This window comes from Babylonia areolata, chromosome 35 (assembly GCF_041734735.1).
Source record: "Babylonia areolata isolate BAREFJ2019XMU chromosome 35, ASM4173473v1, whole genome shotgun sequence".
Taxonomy (NCBI): domain Eukaryota; kingdom Metazoa; phylum Mollusca; class Gastropoda; order Neogastropoda; family Buccinidae; genus Babylonia; species Babylonia areolata.
Genome location: NC_134910.1, coordinates 9,777,248 through 9,793,037, shown reverse-complemented (window position 1 = coordinate 9,793,037; position 15,790 = coordinate 9,777,248). Strand labels below are relative to the sequence as shown.

The window sequence follows — 15,790 nt, the reverse complement described above, 5'->3', positions numbered from 1 at the left end:
ATCAGCGACGGCCCACAGTAGGGGGGATTAGTGTCTTGCCTGATAACCGTGGTGGCACTTACCTCCTCCCTGCTACTGTACTGCCGCTACTGCTGCACCTTGCTGCTTCTCTTCCTTACTATACCTTCTTCTCTACTACTACCCCATGTATGTGTCTTGTCGGTGGCACTGCTGTGGGCTGGTGGAAATAATGGCCTGCCACGAGGCTATCTGTTTTCACCACCACCCTCCTTTTTATTATTATTTTTTATTTAACTGCCCTCTCCCCCCCCTTTCTCTACCCCACACACCTGTGCCTTTCCTCTTCCATTTTTTCTTCTTCTAAATACTGGCATGGTTGGAAACCATGACTGCACCTGAACATCGCCCCCCCCCCCCTCCCCCGCCTCCCTCTCCGTCCGTACTTTTTACCCACTTTTCCTTGTCAATGTCATGCATAGTTTTTCTCTGTTACAGCAAGTATTGTATTTGATTGCATTGTATTGCTTCCCGAAAACGGAGTATGACTGCCTACGTGGCGGGGGTAAAAATAGTCATAGTACTCATACACACGTATAAAAGCCCACTAGTGCATCGCATACAAGTGAATGTTGGAGTCGCAGCAAACGAACGAAAACGAATGCATTGTATTGTGTCATAACAGATAATTTCTCTGTGTGAAATTCGGGCTGCTCTTCCCAGAGAGCGTGTCCCTACAGAAAGAGCGCCACCCTTTGTGTGTGTGTGTGTGTGTGTGTGTGTGTGTGTGAAATTATGATGAATGCGGATAATTTTCTTATATATATATATATATATATATATATATATATATATATAGTATCCTAGATTCTGGGGCCTGTTTATTAAACGATATGCGATATATTTCACATTGATAACAGAGGTTTAAAAATATTACAGTGTTTGGGGTAAAAGCAGAGGTACACACTTAACTCTGTTACCGTGAAGCTGTATCGACAGAACGTTTGAACCAGCTTTTACGTTTGAGCAACAGGCCGAATTGTCACGGGCCCTGAAAGGGTTAAGGCAAATTGGCGCGGGGGCCTTGAAAGGGGTGAAGGCAATAATATCAGCAGGCCTGCCGTGTTATTGATTACTGTAGACGGGGGTTATCAAAGAGAAGAATGCCCCTAGAGAGCAGAGCAGAGCGGGGAGGGGGGAAAAAAAAGAAAAAAAAAAAAAAAGAAAGAAAGAAAAGAACATCTTATTTCCTGTTATTGCTTGGTTCGGGATTGGTTGTGAATGCTGAAGCGCTGGTAGCCATCCTGGTAGCGTGTGGGTTGTTGTATGTAGTATGGGGACTGGGGTGTTAAGTGGTGCTGAGAGCTCTCTCTCTCTCTCCCGCTGCCTTTGGTGATTGGATTTTGTAGGGGAGGGGAGAGGGTTTGGGAGAGAGAGAGAGAGAGAGAGAGAGACTTGACACTGTGTGGTGTTTGCTTTTGTTTGTTGAATGAATGGTTTGTGTGTGTGTGTGTGAGAGAGAGAGAGAGCAAGCGTGTGTGTGTTTGTGTGTGTGTGTGTGTGTGTGTGTGAGAGAGAGAGAGAGAGAGAGAGTGTGCACACTAGAGCAATTGACATTTTTGTATGATTTGTGCTTGTTCATTGTGTGTGTGTGTGGGGGGGGGGGGGGGGGGGGTGAGAGAGAGAGAGAGAGTTGTATGATTTGTGCATGTTCTGATTGTTCATAGTGTCTGCATCCTTTCTTCTTTCTTGTTGTTTTCTGTTCTTCCTTCCTTCCTCCCTCCCTCCCTTCTTTCCATCGTATCCTTCTTTCCCTTCTTAGCTATGTTCAAACTTCTCCCTCCCTCTCGGTCGCCATTGTTCCATCTTCCCTCACTTCTTGACAATGCATTCTTTTATCCTCTCCTGGAAACCTCCCCCCAGCTTTGTGTCTTGTTCTGTTGCACAGTGCAGCTCTCCTGTGCTTCAGCTGGCCCTTCAGTCTCTGAAATGTCAGGGGGTGATGGCACAGCTCTAACAACTCGACACACTCTAAAAGATGAACCCATTTGCACACACGCACAGTGAACAAACACACACACACACACATCAACATGTTCAAGCAGGCATGTGCGCATGCACACACATGCACACACACACTCTCTCTCTCTCTCATACTCTGTCACACACACTCTCTCTCTCTCATACTCTGTCACACACACACACACACACACACACACACACACACACACACACACACTGCCTGTCTGTCTGTCTGTCTCTCACACACACAGTCACTTACACACACACACACACACACACACACACACACACAAACAAACACAAACACCCCCCCACACACACTCACACCCTTTGGTGTTGTGTTGATGTATATTTTGAGAGGTAGGTGGGCAACTGCTCACCTTCATGACTTTGCTTGTTTTCCATTTGCCAAACAAAAATAACTGACACTAACAGGCTCTCACAGGCATACACACACACACACACACACACACACACACACACAAATCCTGGGTTGGCAGTCCAGTGATTTTGTATGAAATTTATATGTTTACACTATGTGAGTGTGTACTTCAGTAGTTTAGTCCATCTCTGATTGTCTACCTATCTGTCTTCCTCTCTGGTTCTCTCCACCTCTGTGTGTGTGTGTGTGTGTGTGTGTGTGTGTGACAAGGTGTGTAATTTAGCAGCCTACATGAGAGAGGTGTACTACACTACAGGGAGACCCAAAGACCACTGCTGCCTCACTGTGGCTGTTTGCCTCAATTCACCTCTTCTTCTCCCTGTGTCCTCTTCTTCGCTCTGCTCTCTGGGTGGCCCCTTTTTGATATAGTAAAACAACCTGGTGTGACCCCATCTCCAACCACACTACTCCCCTTTCCCCACCTGTCCCCCTGCCCCCATCCTCCCCAACCCACCTCTTTCAAGTCACCTCCCCCCCCCCCCCCCCCCCGGCTTGTCCTAAAATCCTATGCTTGATCCAGAGACAAAGGCTGGTGTGGGGGGTGGAGACTGAGAGAAAGAGAGAGAAAAGTCTATTCTTTTTTTTTTTTTTCTTTTTTTTTTGAGCCTGTGATTCTTGTCAGTCTCTCCTGTATCGTGAACTGGTTTACTTGTTTATACTGATTCTGAAATAATATTTTCACTGGAGTAAACCTTTTAGCTAAGCTCCCTGTGTTGAGCGGCCAAGAGAAAGCTGTACCTGATCAACTTGGTGGTGGTTCAGGGTGTTTTTTTTTTTCTTTTTCTTTCCTCCTTCCTTTTTCTTTTTTTCTTCTTTCCAGGACAAGGTGTTGACTGCATCACCGAAGAGTTCTTCTTTCTGTAATGGAAGAAGGTGAAAAACGAAAAAAAAAGAAAGAAAAAAAAAGAAAAAGAAGTCTTCTCTGCTTTTGAGAAGGAAAACGTTGGATGGAAATTAGCTAGGTAACAGAAAAGAAGAAGAAGGAAAAAAAAAAAAAAAAAAAAAATAGAGAGCACGAGAAAGACAGGCAGCCGGGTCTACTGTCAGTGTGTTTGGCAAGCAGATTATAACACTCGTTCAGGGGAGAGAAGAAAAAAAAAAGAGAAAAAAAAAAAAAAAAAAAAAAAAAAAAGAGCAGACGATGAGAAGAGAGAAAAAGGGTTCAGCCCCGCTGATGAGCAGAAAAGATAACAGAAAAGAAGACGACCCCCCCCCCCACCCCCCTCCTTCATCTTCCTGCTCTTCCCTCCTCCTCCTCCTCCTCCTCCACCATCTTTCAGCTTGTCTAGAGAGAATTTGGATGTTGGGAAGTATTACTCATCTATCAGGGTTCTGCTTCTTCTCTGTTCTCACTCTTGTCTTGCTTGTGGTTCTTTTTATTTTTGAATTTTTAAATATTGTATTTTAAAAGAAAAAAAAAAGTAGCATTGTTTAAATTCTGGTCTGTTAGAAGGCTGCCAAGATAAGTGATTCTGATTGTTGTAACCGTTTCATCAGGTAATGGCTTTCCTTTTGAAGAGATAGCGAGTTCTGAAGATGCCATGAAAAAAGAATGTTGGGCCCTTTGGAGAAAAAAGTGCATGTCTGTAAACATGAAAGCAATGTGCAGGTCTGTGCATATGTGCATGCATACATTAATCATTTAATGCATGGGCTTGTAGACTCACAGTCATACATGCACAGAAGCAGACATCTATTAATAGTATTATATATAATACTTAAAAAATAGGCTGATTATATGGACATGCACACACATGAAAATTCAAAACCTGGGTTTTCATGCTTCTCTCCATTTTCGAGACGGGGAAATGAAGTGTCGATATATAATCATATAATGCTTTAAAAAAAAAAAAAAATGTTTGTTCCACATCCATTTCAAATGTTTCTGTGCAGAATGAAATTGAATTATTTCCCCTGTCACTAGTGTCAGATTATTTTGGTGTTGGGAAATATCAGGTCTCCAGGTCAGGAATTGGGAATTGATTTGAAATCCAGTGTTTTTTTGTTGTTGTTTTTTTTGTTTATGTTTATGTGTGTGTGTGTGTGCGTGTGTGCGTGTGCATGTGCGTGCGTGCGTGCGTGCGTGCGTGGGTGTGTGTGTGTGTGTGAGACTGAGAGTTTTACTTTTAATATGCATTTTGGCATGTTGACAAAGCCGCTTAATCTTATTTGCATTCACACACAAGCATGTGCACACGTGCAGAGGCACACACATTCTCTCTCAGTCACTGTTACACGCACGCACATGCGCTGCACACACACACACACACACACACACACACACACACACATGAATGCACACACACCGAGTGACATGCATTCACACATGCATGCACGTGCACACACAACACACACACACACACACACACACTCACACACACACACACACACACATACATACATACATACATATTCACACTCAAACACAACCCTTCAGTTCTGGTTTTAAAGAAAAGGTTTTTGTTGAGTTAACCCATAATGTTTGAGTTTTTGTATTAAACTTGATGAGTTGATAATGTGTCAAGATAAAAAAGAAAATTCCCCTGGCTCTACCCTCTCCAGTGCTACTTACAGTGCCAAGTTAGGACTATCATGCTGGGTCTTGTTTATGGTAATAGTGGTGTTTGAAATGTATATTATTTTGTGGTGGTGTTTGAAATGTATATATACATTTATTGTGGTATTATTAAAAATGATGAAGCAGTGTTTGAAATGTCTATGGTATAGTGGTGTTTGAAATGTATTATGATACTGGTAGTGTTTGAATTGTACATGTAGTGATGTTGTTTTAAGTGTGTATGTTATAGTGGTGTTCATATGATAATTTCATTTTGATATAGTGGTGGTGTTTGAAATGTAAATTATGTCATAGTGATGTTTGGAAATTTATATGATGTATACTACTAATGTAGTGATGTTTGAAACATACATGATGTAATGTTGTTTGAAATGTATATGATGTACTCATATGATACAGCAGTGTTTGTTTGAAATGGTTAGCAGGAGGGGGTGGGGGCTTGGGTGATGAGCAGAGAGCCATGTGTTGAGAGCACCGACTACTGTTGAAGAACACACAGCAGACTAGAGCAGGACAGACAACAGAGATTGGGAGGGGTATGTGAGGAGGTGGGTAGTAGGGTGGGAGAGGGGTGTCGGGGCTTCCTGCCGCTATCTATCGCAGTATCAGATAGCAGGGAATGGGAATGGGGTGGGGGCGGGGTGGTTGAGTAGGGTCGGGTAGCAGCTCTGTCTGGCTAATCTGATGGAATGAGCAGACCCAGTGAGCAGACCCCTGTGGTGGCTGTACACACCTCTCCATGTCTACCTCTTTGTCTGTGTCAGCTGGGAGGGTCCTGTCTGTGCTTTGTCTCTGTCTCTGTATATATCTCTGTCTCTCTCTATGTAGACGTCTCTCTCTCTCTCTCTCTGTCTCTCTCTCTCTCTGTCTTGTCTTTTTTCCCCTCTGAGCTTTATGTCTCTTTAGTCTTTGTCCTCTTTTCTGTTGCCATCTCTGTCTTCTCTCTCTTGCCATCTCTCTACCCCTTCCTCTGTCTCTCTCCCTACCTCTCTCTTCATCCTCCTCTCTCTCTTTCTTTCTTTCTTTCTCACTCTGCCCATGCCTCCCAGCTCTGTAGCTACTCATCAGTCAGCCCTGGTGCTCTCCTTTCGTTGGTTCCAAAGCTTCTTTTTCTCCCCTTTCTCTCTCTTTCTCCAACAGTCTTACCTTAAGTCATCTCTCTCTCCCTCCTCCCTTCCTCCCCCCTCTCCCCCCCTCTCTCTCTCCTCTCTTTCACTGGCTCTGTAGTCTATGTGTTTGGCAGTCAAAGAGTGCAGAAGAAAGAGATACCCTGAATGATAGGAGACTTGTCTTGTTTGTTTGTTCATGCCCACACACTCTCCTCCCTCCCTCCCTGCCCTCCTCTTCTGAAGATTTATTCAGAGTTGAGGGTGAATGTATCCACAGCAATATTTGTGCTTGTGTCTCTTTTTTCCTTATTTGGGAGCAGGGATGGGGGCTTCTTTAGCAGGGCGAATGATTTATTACCAGGTTCTTGATGTCGCTCCAGAGGGAAATTTATAGAGATTGTCCTGAGCAATTCTCTCTCATGTCTCTTTATCAGTCTGTCTCTCTGTCAGTCTCTGTCTCTCCTTCTCAGCCTGTCTGTTGTTGTTTTTCTCTTTCTCATGAACAAACATAAGATTTAGATTAGAATAACTTATCACCTCAGCAATAGGCAATAGAAATATATGGATGTATTTACAGTGTTTTTGGCCTTTCCTTTTTGGAAACTAAATTTGTTGCTGAGGACATATTTTATTCCCATTTTGTCAGGTAATAAATCTGGACATAATATGCTACTGGATTTTTTTTTTTTTTGTTGTTGTTGAAAAAGAACCAGTGCATACATGTTTTAAAGTCAAAGACAAATAGATCCAGAAACTTATTTCCAAGAAAGCAGGACAGGGCAAAATAGACCTTTTGATGAAAACCAGTCCATATATTATTCAGTTCAAAGAATTTATAAAACTTTATGGAAAGGATCCGAAAGGACAGGTAAAGTGATTAAATAAATTTTTTTTAAAGATTATTTTTCTATTTGTATGCTGTTGATGGTATTGCCATCTTTCTTCCAAAGGTTTCTTGGAGGTCAGGTTTCTTCCCCCTGCTTCAAGTATGTACAGCATCTGCCTTCCCCATCTTTCTCCCCTTCTCTTTGTTTAGTTTCCTAAATCTTGATAATACAGCCTCCCCAGGTCTGTGTATGCTCAGTAAATTGGTGGCATGAGATAGCCGCTGAACCAAAACCAATGGAATGGAGTAGGTCCAACCCCATACCCAACCTTCCACCACACCATACCCACCAACCAGTGGAATGGAGTAGGTCCAACCCCATACCCAACCTTCCTCAGGCCATACCCACCAACCAGTGGAATGGAGTAGGTCCAACACCAGCCTTCCCCAAGCCACACCCACCAACCAGTGGAATGGAGTTGGTCCATCCCCATACCCAACCTTCCACCACACCATACCCACCAACCAGTGGAACGGAGTTGGTCCAACCTCATACCCAACCTTCCTCACGCCATACCCACTAGCCAGTGGAATGGAGTTGGTCCAACCCCATACCCAACCTTCCCCAAGTCATACCCACCAACCCTTTTGTGAAAATATAATTTAAAAAAAAGAAGGAAAAAAAAAAAAAAAGAACGTTGACTGCTGGGCCCAGTAAATAAGAACTCTGTTTGAGAAGGCAAAAAAGAAAGAGAGGTACCTTTGTGAGAATTCTGGCAGGTTGAGCTTGTTACAGTAATGGAATGCAAGACACCGTTCTTCTCTTCTCCTTTGTTTTCTCCTCCACCCCCCCTCCCCCCACCTCTCGCCCCATCCCTCAGCAACTCCTGTTCCTCACCTCATGCCCCACCACCTCTCTACACCGCTCCTCTGCTGAAGTTTTGCAATTTTAGGTCACCCATCTGGATCTGCCTGGAGTGAAGTGGGCAGGTGGTAGGGTTTGGTAGGGGCTGAGGGGGAAAGATGGGTACCTGCTGATAGCTGGAGGGTGAATTTATAAGGTGTCTTGCTGACTTATGTGTGGTGTGAGTTGGTGGTGAGGCTGAGGTAGAGGGGGTGCAAGGGGGGGGGGGGGAGTGAGGTATGATGGAAGGGGTGATGATGGTGCTTTTCCTTTCCCCTCAGGGGGTGGTCCTCCTGGTTGACAGTGACAGGGTGTCAGTAGTACTCTCACCCTTTTTTTTTCTTCCATGATACATGCAGCTTTTTGTTGTTGTTGTTTTGTTTTTGTTTCTGTTTCGGTTTGGGTTTTTTGTTCATCTTCTGTCTGGGAGAAAAGTGGTTGAGCGTTAACGCAGTTTGTTTCCCTCGACTTCTTGAGATGCAGCAGATAGAGTGGCTGTCACCAGTAGTACAAGTAGTCAGCTTTTTTTTTTTGGGGGGGGGGGGGGGGGCAGGGTTTTTTTTTTTTTTTTTTTTTTCTTTCTCTCTTTCTGTTCAGTGTAACAACCCAAAAAACAAAAACCAAAAAAAACAACAAAACAAAACAACCCCCCCCCCCCAAAAAAAAAAAAACAACAAAACAAAAACAAACCAACAACTTGTTTTCGTTTTCTGAGAGGTGATTGGTGGCTCTCTTGTGTTTTTGGCAGTCTTGTCTCTTTCCAGTCTTTCTCTCTCTCTCTCTCTCTCAGTACTCCAGCCCCCACCCCCCCCCCCCCCCCCCCCACCCCCTATTTCTTTCTCTCTTGTTCACTCTTTCTTTCAATCTCTCACACTCACAATCTTGGTCTTCTTTTGTCCAGGAGTAAAGAACTACCGATGGATTCAGACGTCCTGAATGATGGGAATTTGTTTTGTTTGTCCTCTTCTCGGCCCTTCCTCACTGGGCGTCAAGGAGTAGAGAGATTCATTCAGAGCTGAGAAGATTGTATTCATGGCAGTATTTGTGTTTGTGTCTGTTTTTGTTTGTTTTGTTGTTTGTGTAATTTGTGTTGTTGTTGTTATTGTTGTCTCAAGATTGGTTTTTTGTTTTTTTTTGTTTTTGTTTTTGTGGGGGTGTTGTCGCAAGAAGGGGGGGGTGGTGGGGGTGATTTGAATCACCCAGGTTATTGGCGTCACTGAAGAGGGGGTAAATAATCACTTCGTCCAGAGTTAACTCCCTGTCATGTGCAAACATGGGTGTGCACACATGGTTTTTCTTTCTTTTGAAAAAAACAACATTTCTTATTCAAAATTATTGCTGGGGTTAGATTTCATTCCCATTTTGTCAGATGATGAATCAAACTTGGCATTGGATGTGTTTGTTTGTTTGTTGTTTTTTTTTGGGGGGGGGCGGGGGGGGGGGGGGGGGAAGCCAATGAAACAGATTCCATAAGTGTCTCAAACTAGGTTTCTTAGAGTCAGGAAGTTTCGGAAGGTTAGTGAGAAATGGAGTGGTCTCGAATTTTGAGCCTGGTTTGAGAAAGTTGATGAATTTTGACAAATCAGCAAATTCAAAAAGATTGACAAAGTATACTATTATTAACTAGACTGTAGTGCTTGTTTGATGCTCCCCAGAAAAAAAGGAGAGTAGACTTGTGGCATATACTGGATATAGTATGTATTCATTATACAAGGCTAGTTTCACAGTTTAACGCTGTGACCAATAATGATATCAACAATTTTGATCATCTGTCATTCACTTTGCAGCCATGATATCAATTATTTGAATAAAAGAAAAAAAAAATTCGTAAGGACAACTGTAGCAGATGGTAATATTACTGATAGGAGATCAGAAAGATCAGACTGGTTTGGAAAAGTGTGGGAATTTGAAACTGTATCATGTATAGTAGTGAAAATCCTGCAGGAACCCTGTCAAGAATTTGAAGCAAGCAAGCCACACAGGAATAAAGAACATGACTTTTTGATGAAAACCAGTTCATGTTTTTCAAAGTAAAGCGGATTCCGAAAGTGTTCAGAAGTACTCAGCAGAACAGGAAAAGTGATTTTTGTTGCTGTTGATGGCATTACCGTCTTTGTTGCAAAGGTTTCATGTAGGTCAGGTTCCTCCCTCCCAGTGCTACGTACAGCATCTGCGCCCCCCTCACCCCTCGCCCCCACCTGTCTTTCTCCCCTTCTGTCTGTGTTTATTTTCCCAGCATCTTGATAATGCCCCCCCCCCCCACCCCCTAGTCTGTGTGCTATGTAAATTGGTTGCATGTGATTGCCCATGAACCCAAACAGAATACGTCCACCCACACCCCACGGGTCCTAAGAAAGGCAGTTGAACTTCAGGATAATGGAATACTAGACGCCCCTCCTGCGTGGCCCAGGAATGGCAGTTGAGCTTACGATAATGGAATACTAGACGCCCCTCTTGCCTGTTTCTCTGCCCCTTAGTTGTGAAACCCTCCTACCCCCTTTCCCTGCCTGCAATATTAGGTCACCCATTTTATTCTCTCTCCCCCTCCACCCCCTTCCCACCCGCTCCTCAAACTCCCAGTGAGTGAAATAGTTAGGTGGTGCTGGTATGGGAAGAACTTCAAGAAGGGTACCTGTTGATAGGGAGGAGATAATTCATAAAATATCATTGCTGAAACTATGAAAGGTGTGTGAATGGTGTGGATAGTGGGGGTGGGTTGGGTAGAGGATGGTTGGGAAGGAGGGAGGGAGGGTGTGATGTAAATGGGTGACAAGGGGTGATAATGGTAATGTTTTTTGGGGTGGTCCTTCTGCCTGACAGTGAGTGACAGGATATTTCAGGGTGCCCATTCTCCACCCCCCCCACTCCCCACACCCGCATTCTGTACCCACCCATCCACTCACACACCACACAAAAAAAACTTCATCTGTCTTGTCTTTTCTTTTCTCTCTCTCTCTGTGCTTTGTTTGTGTTGCATTGTTCTGGAAGTGGTTGAGCATTGTTCTGCTTGTTTTTCTCAGCCTTTGGGCGAAGGATGCACATACAGCATACGGAATGGCTGCTGTTTTTTTTTCCCCCTCTTTTTTTTCTTCTTCTTCTTTCTTTCCTGTAACTTCCATTTCCTTTCCATGCCTGCCTTTTCCATGACCCCTTCTGTCCATTTTGCTCCCCCTCTCCTGGCTTTAGTTTGATTTTTGAAGTCTTAACCAGTCTCTTGTAATTTTTTTTTTTACTCTTCTTTAATTTCTTTTCTTTGTGTGTGTGTTAAAAAATAAATGTTAGAATTTGGAATTTATGCTGTCGCCTGTCATTTTTTCCAGGTAGTGGTTAACATTTAATTTTTTGGGTGATGTTATCTCTGGTGCATATTTCTCTTATCTTGAGGTGGATGTTCATCATGGTACACTGTGTATATTGTCTTTTATTGTATGGTTGTTCACAAAATCTTTTTTTTTTTCTGTTTTGTTTTGTTTTTTGGTTGGTTGGTTTGCAAGAGGCTTGAGAGGTGAACAGTTGCTGTGTTATCTTGTCTATCTTAGTATCTGGGTGAAGTCTTGTCTCTTTCTCAGTTTCTGTCAGCTGTGTTTTTTGTGTCTCGCTCTGTGCCTTCTCTCTCTCTCTCTCTCTGTATCTGTATCTCTCTGTATCTTTCTCTGTCTCGCTCTCTGTTTCTCTCTCTCTCTCTCTCCCTCCTGTCTCTGTGCTTTCGCTCTCTTTCTCTCTCCCTCTCTCTCTCCCTCTCTCTGTATCTCTCTGTATTTTTCTCTGTCTGTCTGTCTGTCTCTCTCTCTCTCTGTATCTATCTCTCTGTATCTTTCTCTGTCTCCCTCTCTGTTTCTCTCTCTCTCTCTCTCTCTCCCGTCTCTGTGCTTTCGCTCTTTCTCTCTCTCTCTCTCTCTCTCTCTCTCTCCCTCTCTCTGTATCTCTCTGTATTTTTCTCTGTCTCTGTCTGTCTGTCTGTCTCTCTCTGTGTATCTGTGTATCTTTCTCTGTCTCTGGAAGGAATATGTTTATTTGAAGAGAAGAAAGAAACGTGAATTTGAGGAGCTAAGGTTACAGAAATTAAAATCATCAATCAAAGATTCAAATCTGTTTTGGGCAACAGTAAGATCTGTAAATAGAAAGGCATTTGTTTATAATAATATTAGTGCTCAGCAATGGTATGACCATTTTTCTAGTGTATTTGTAGGTAATGCTAATACTGAAACAGAAGATGAGGTAGTAGAGGAGGTTGGTGATTTTGAAGAACCTTGTTTTAATGACCCAATTAGCAGGCAAGAAGTAATTGATAGCATAAACAATTTAAAACCAGGTAAAAGTGCAGGCCCAGATAAAATATTGAGTGAAATGTTAAAGCAGGCAAATACAGATATTGTTGATTTTCTGGTGCTTTTATTTAACAGATGTTTCAATGATGGAATCTTTCCAACAGATTGGGCAAAATCGATTATCATACCTATTCACAAAAAGGGAGACCCAAATATTCCAGATAATTACCGTGGAGTTGCACTTAAAAGTATCATTAGTAAAGTTTACACTTACATTTTAAATAGAAGATTAACTAAATGGGCTGAACGAGAAGAAAAGATTATTGAAGAGCAAGCTGGATTTCGATCAGGTTACAGCACCATTGACCACATTTTCACATTGTATGCAATTGTACAAACACATTTATTAAAAAATAGAAAATTGTATGTTGCTTTTGTAGATTTTCAGAAGGCCTTCGACTCTGTGAATCGAAATAGTTTATGGAATGTGTTACGTAAAACTGGTGTTGATGGTAAGCTTTATATGGCACTGCGTGGTGTATATGATGCAGTTTTAGCGTGTGTACGTGAGAAGGGTGTATATTCAGATGTATTTGATTGCCCACGTGGCGTAAAACAAGGATGTCTGTTGAGCCCTATGATGTTTTCGTTCTTTATTAATGAACTGGCAGGAGAGATAACGAAAAAAGGAAGACATGGGATTCAAATGATCCCTGGGGCTGTTGAACTGTTTCTCATGTTATTTGCAGATGATGTAATTCTTTTGTCTGACACGGCCATAGGACTTCAAAATCAGCTGAACATATTAAAGCAAGAAGCAGATAGATTATTTTTAAAAGTTAATCTTGAGAAAACAAATGTAGTTGTGTTTAGAAAAGGTGGTTACTTATCTAGATATGAAAAATGGCACTATGGAACTGATGAAGTGAAGGTAACTAATGCTTATAAGTATCTTGGTATGATTTTTACAACTAAGCTGAGTTTGACAAGGACAGTAGCAGAAATTTGTAGAAAGGGGAAGAAGGGGGTTATAGAAATCTTAAGGTGTTTACGTAAGTTAGGCTCGATAGATTCATATATATTTTGGAAACTTTTTGATACTCAAATAGAACCAATGATAACATACAGTGCCGAAATTTGGGGACTTTCTGATAACAAAGATTTAGAAAAAGTACATACATTAGCTATTAAACGTTTTTTAAATGTTCCATTACATGCTTCAAATACTGTATTATATGGAGAAAGTGGTAGATACCCATTATACATTAAATCATGTGTGAAATGTATAAAATATTGGTTAAAATTAATAAGGCTACCCACATCGAGATTATGTAAGCAGGCGTATGAAATGTTAGTAAATGAACATGAGAGAGGGAAGGAAAACTGGGTATATTTTGTAAAGAAGACATTAACTGTAAATGGATTTGGGATTGTGTGGATGTGTCAGGGAGTTGGATGTGTAGAAGGATTTGTTTCAGAATTCAAAGATAGGCTAATTGTTTCATATAAACAGAATTGGCACGGTAAAATGGAAAGCACTGAGAAATATAGATGGTTTTATAGTTTTAAAAGTATATTTCAAACAGAAAAATATATCACAGTCGTGACAAACAAGTGGCACCGAACAAGTCTCGCCAGATTTAGAACGAGAACGATTGGTTTGAATGCTTATGAAAAGTGGTTTCAGACTGAGCCCTCGTTACTCTCCCCTTGTCCGATGTGCGGGCATTCAAGGGAGGATGAGTTACATTTTTTGTTTAGTTGTAAAGCTTATGACGATATTCGAGAAAAATGTGTTGTATTTAAAACAAATTCAGCAAAGTATGAAGATATTTTTGGAGTGCTTAATTTAAATCAGGAAACTTCACTACAGTCACTTGCAAAATATATTGCAGAAGCGAATAACATGCGACGAAAAAAACCTCAACAATAATAAAATAGTATCAGGTGTTGCTCATTGTGAAAAGTGAAATCTGTGTTGTCACTCTCATATGGAAAATATTATGTTATACATTTATATATGTTTTTGTTTTTATTTCTCACTACATGCCATTACTTTGAATGGATGGTCGAACTGCACTTTGTTGCACAGATTGATTGATTTCGTTTTGGTTTTGGTTTTCATCAATATTATTACTATTGATGCATGTTGTTATTTGTATTATGAACCCCCATGTCATTAGGGCTGTAAAGCTATTGACATTAAAGTGTTCAGTGTTCAGTGTTCAGTGTCTCTCTCATCTCTGTGCCTTCTTTCTCTCTGTCTCTCTCTCTCTCATCTCTGTGCCTTCTTTCTCTCTGAGTCTCTCTCTCTCTCTCACATTCTGTATCTCTCTGTATCTTTCTCTGTCTGTGTCTCTGTGTCTCTCTTCTATTGTTCGTCCCCATGCCTTCTCTCTCTCTGTGTTTCAGTGTTTGTCTCTGCTTCTGTTTTCCATTTTCTCTCCCCCTCCCCCAGCCCCCTTGTGTGTGGTTGTACCAGTATACTACTACTGCTGGACAGAGTGTGATGTGTAGCTGTGAAACTTTTTGGTCTTGAAGTTGAACTAAAGTAATCTTCTTACTGAATCGATGTAGACACTGGACAGAGGAGAGAAGGGAGATTTGCTGGGGGATGGAGGTGGGGATGGGGTGGGGAGTGGGTGTATGTGGGGGGAGGGAGAGAGAGAGAGAGAGAGCGCAATGTTTTATAGGGTATGGGTATGCGTCTGTGAAGTGAAACTGTTCCAGTCTGTAGACAAAGTGATATTTTGTCACACAGGACAGAGAGAGAGAGAAAGACACACACACACACACACACACACACACACACACACACACACACACACACACACACACACACACACACACACACTCAGGTATAGAGACATAGAGAGATTAGGTGTGGAGAGAGGTGGGGAGACAGGCAGGCTTCCTCCCAGTCAACCTGCCAGCAAAATTAATCTGTTTAGCATACCAGTGCAAAGGCACAAACCTCCATTAACCTGTGAAGCCCTTCAGAAAATGAAATTTGGTGGAGGAGGAGGAAGAGAGGGAGGATGTGAAAGAGAGAGAGAGAGAGAGGAGAGGAGGAGGAGGGGGAGAGAGAGAGAGGGGGGAGGGGGAAAGAGTGAGAGAGGGGGCATGGGGGTGGAGAGGAAAAGAGAAAGAGAGAGTGAGAGACAGGAGGAGGGGAAAAGAGTGAGAGAGTGACTGAGAGAGAGAGGATGAGGAGAATGGGAAAAGCCAGAGAGAGAGCGAGAGGGAGAGAGAGAGAGAGAGAGAGAGAGAGAGACAGGAGGAGTCAGTAAGGAGCTTCAATGTATCCAGCCCGCAGTGGGAAGATGGTTCACCTGCCTGGCATACCAGGACCATTACATTTACAGCAGGAAGTGCACAGACCCCCCCCCCGCCCCCCTGGAGTTGAACCCTTTCAGAAAACAAAACTAATCTGTTAACTGGCAGATCATTGGGTGATGTCATTGCGGACCGAACTGAAGAAGGCATGATGCTCACACAATGGGAACTTAACAGGGGGGGGGATTTGGGACTTAAAAACAGGAACAATGAGTTGTTGTTGTTTGTGATAATTGAATAAATCATGATCAAACAGCAGATAGGGGGGTTCTTTTCCATGGCCTTTTTTTTTTTTTTTTTTTTTGGGTGGCATTTATTACTGCTGATAATATTAGTAATGTTATTGT

At 42.4% G+C, this 15,790-nt stretch overlaps 1 protein-coding gene across 1 annotated transcript in view; it reads left to right on the top strand.

Moving 5' to 3' along the window:
- Window positions 1-15,790, top strand: part of LOC143277795 (neogenin-like) — a 109,310-nt gene that overhangs the window by 27,067 nt on the left and 66,453 nt on the right. The gene's annotated exons all lie outside the window — the stretch shown is intronic.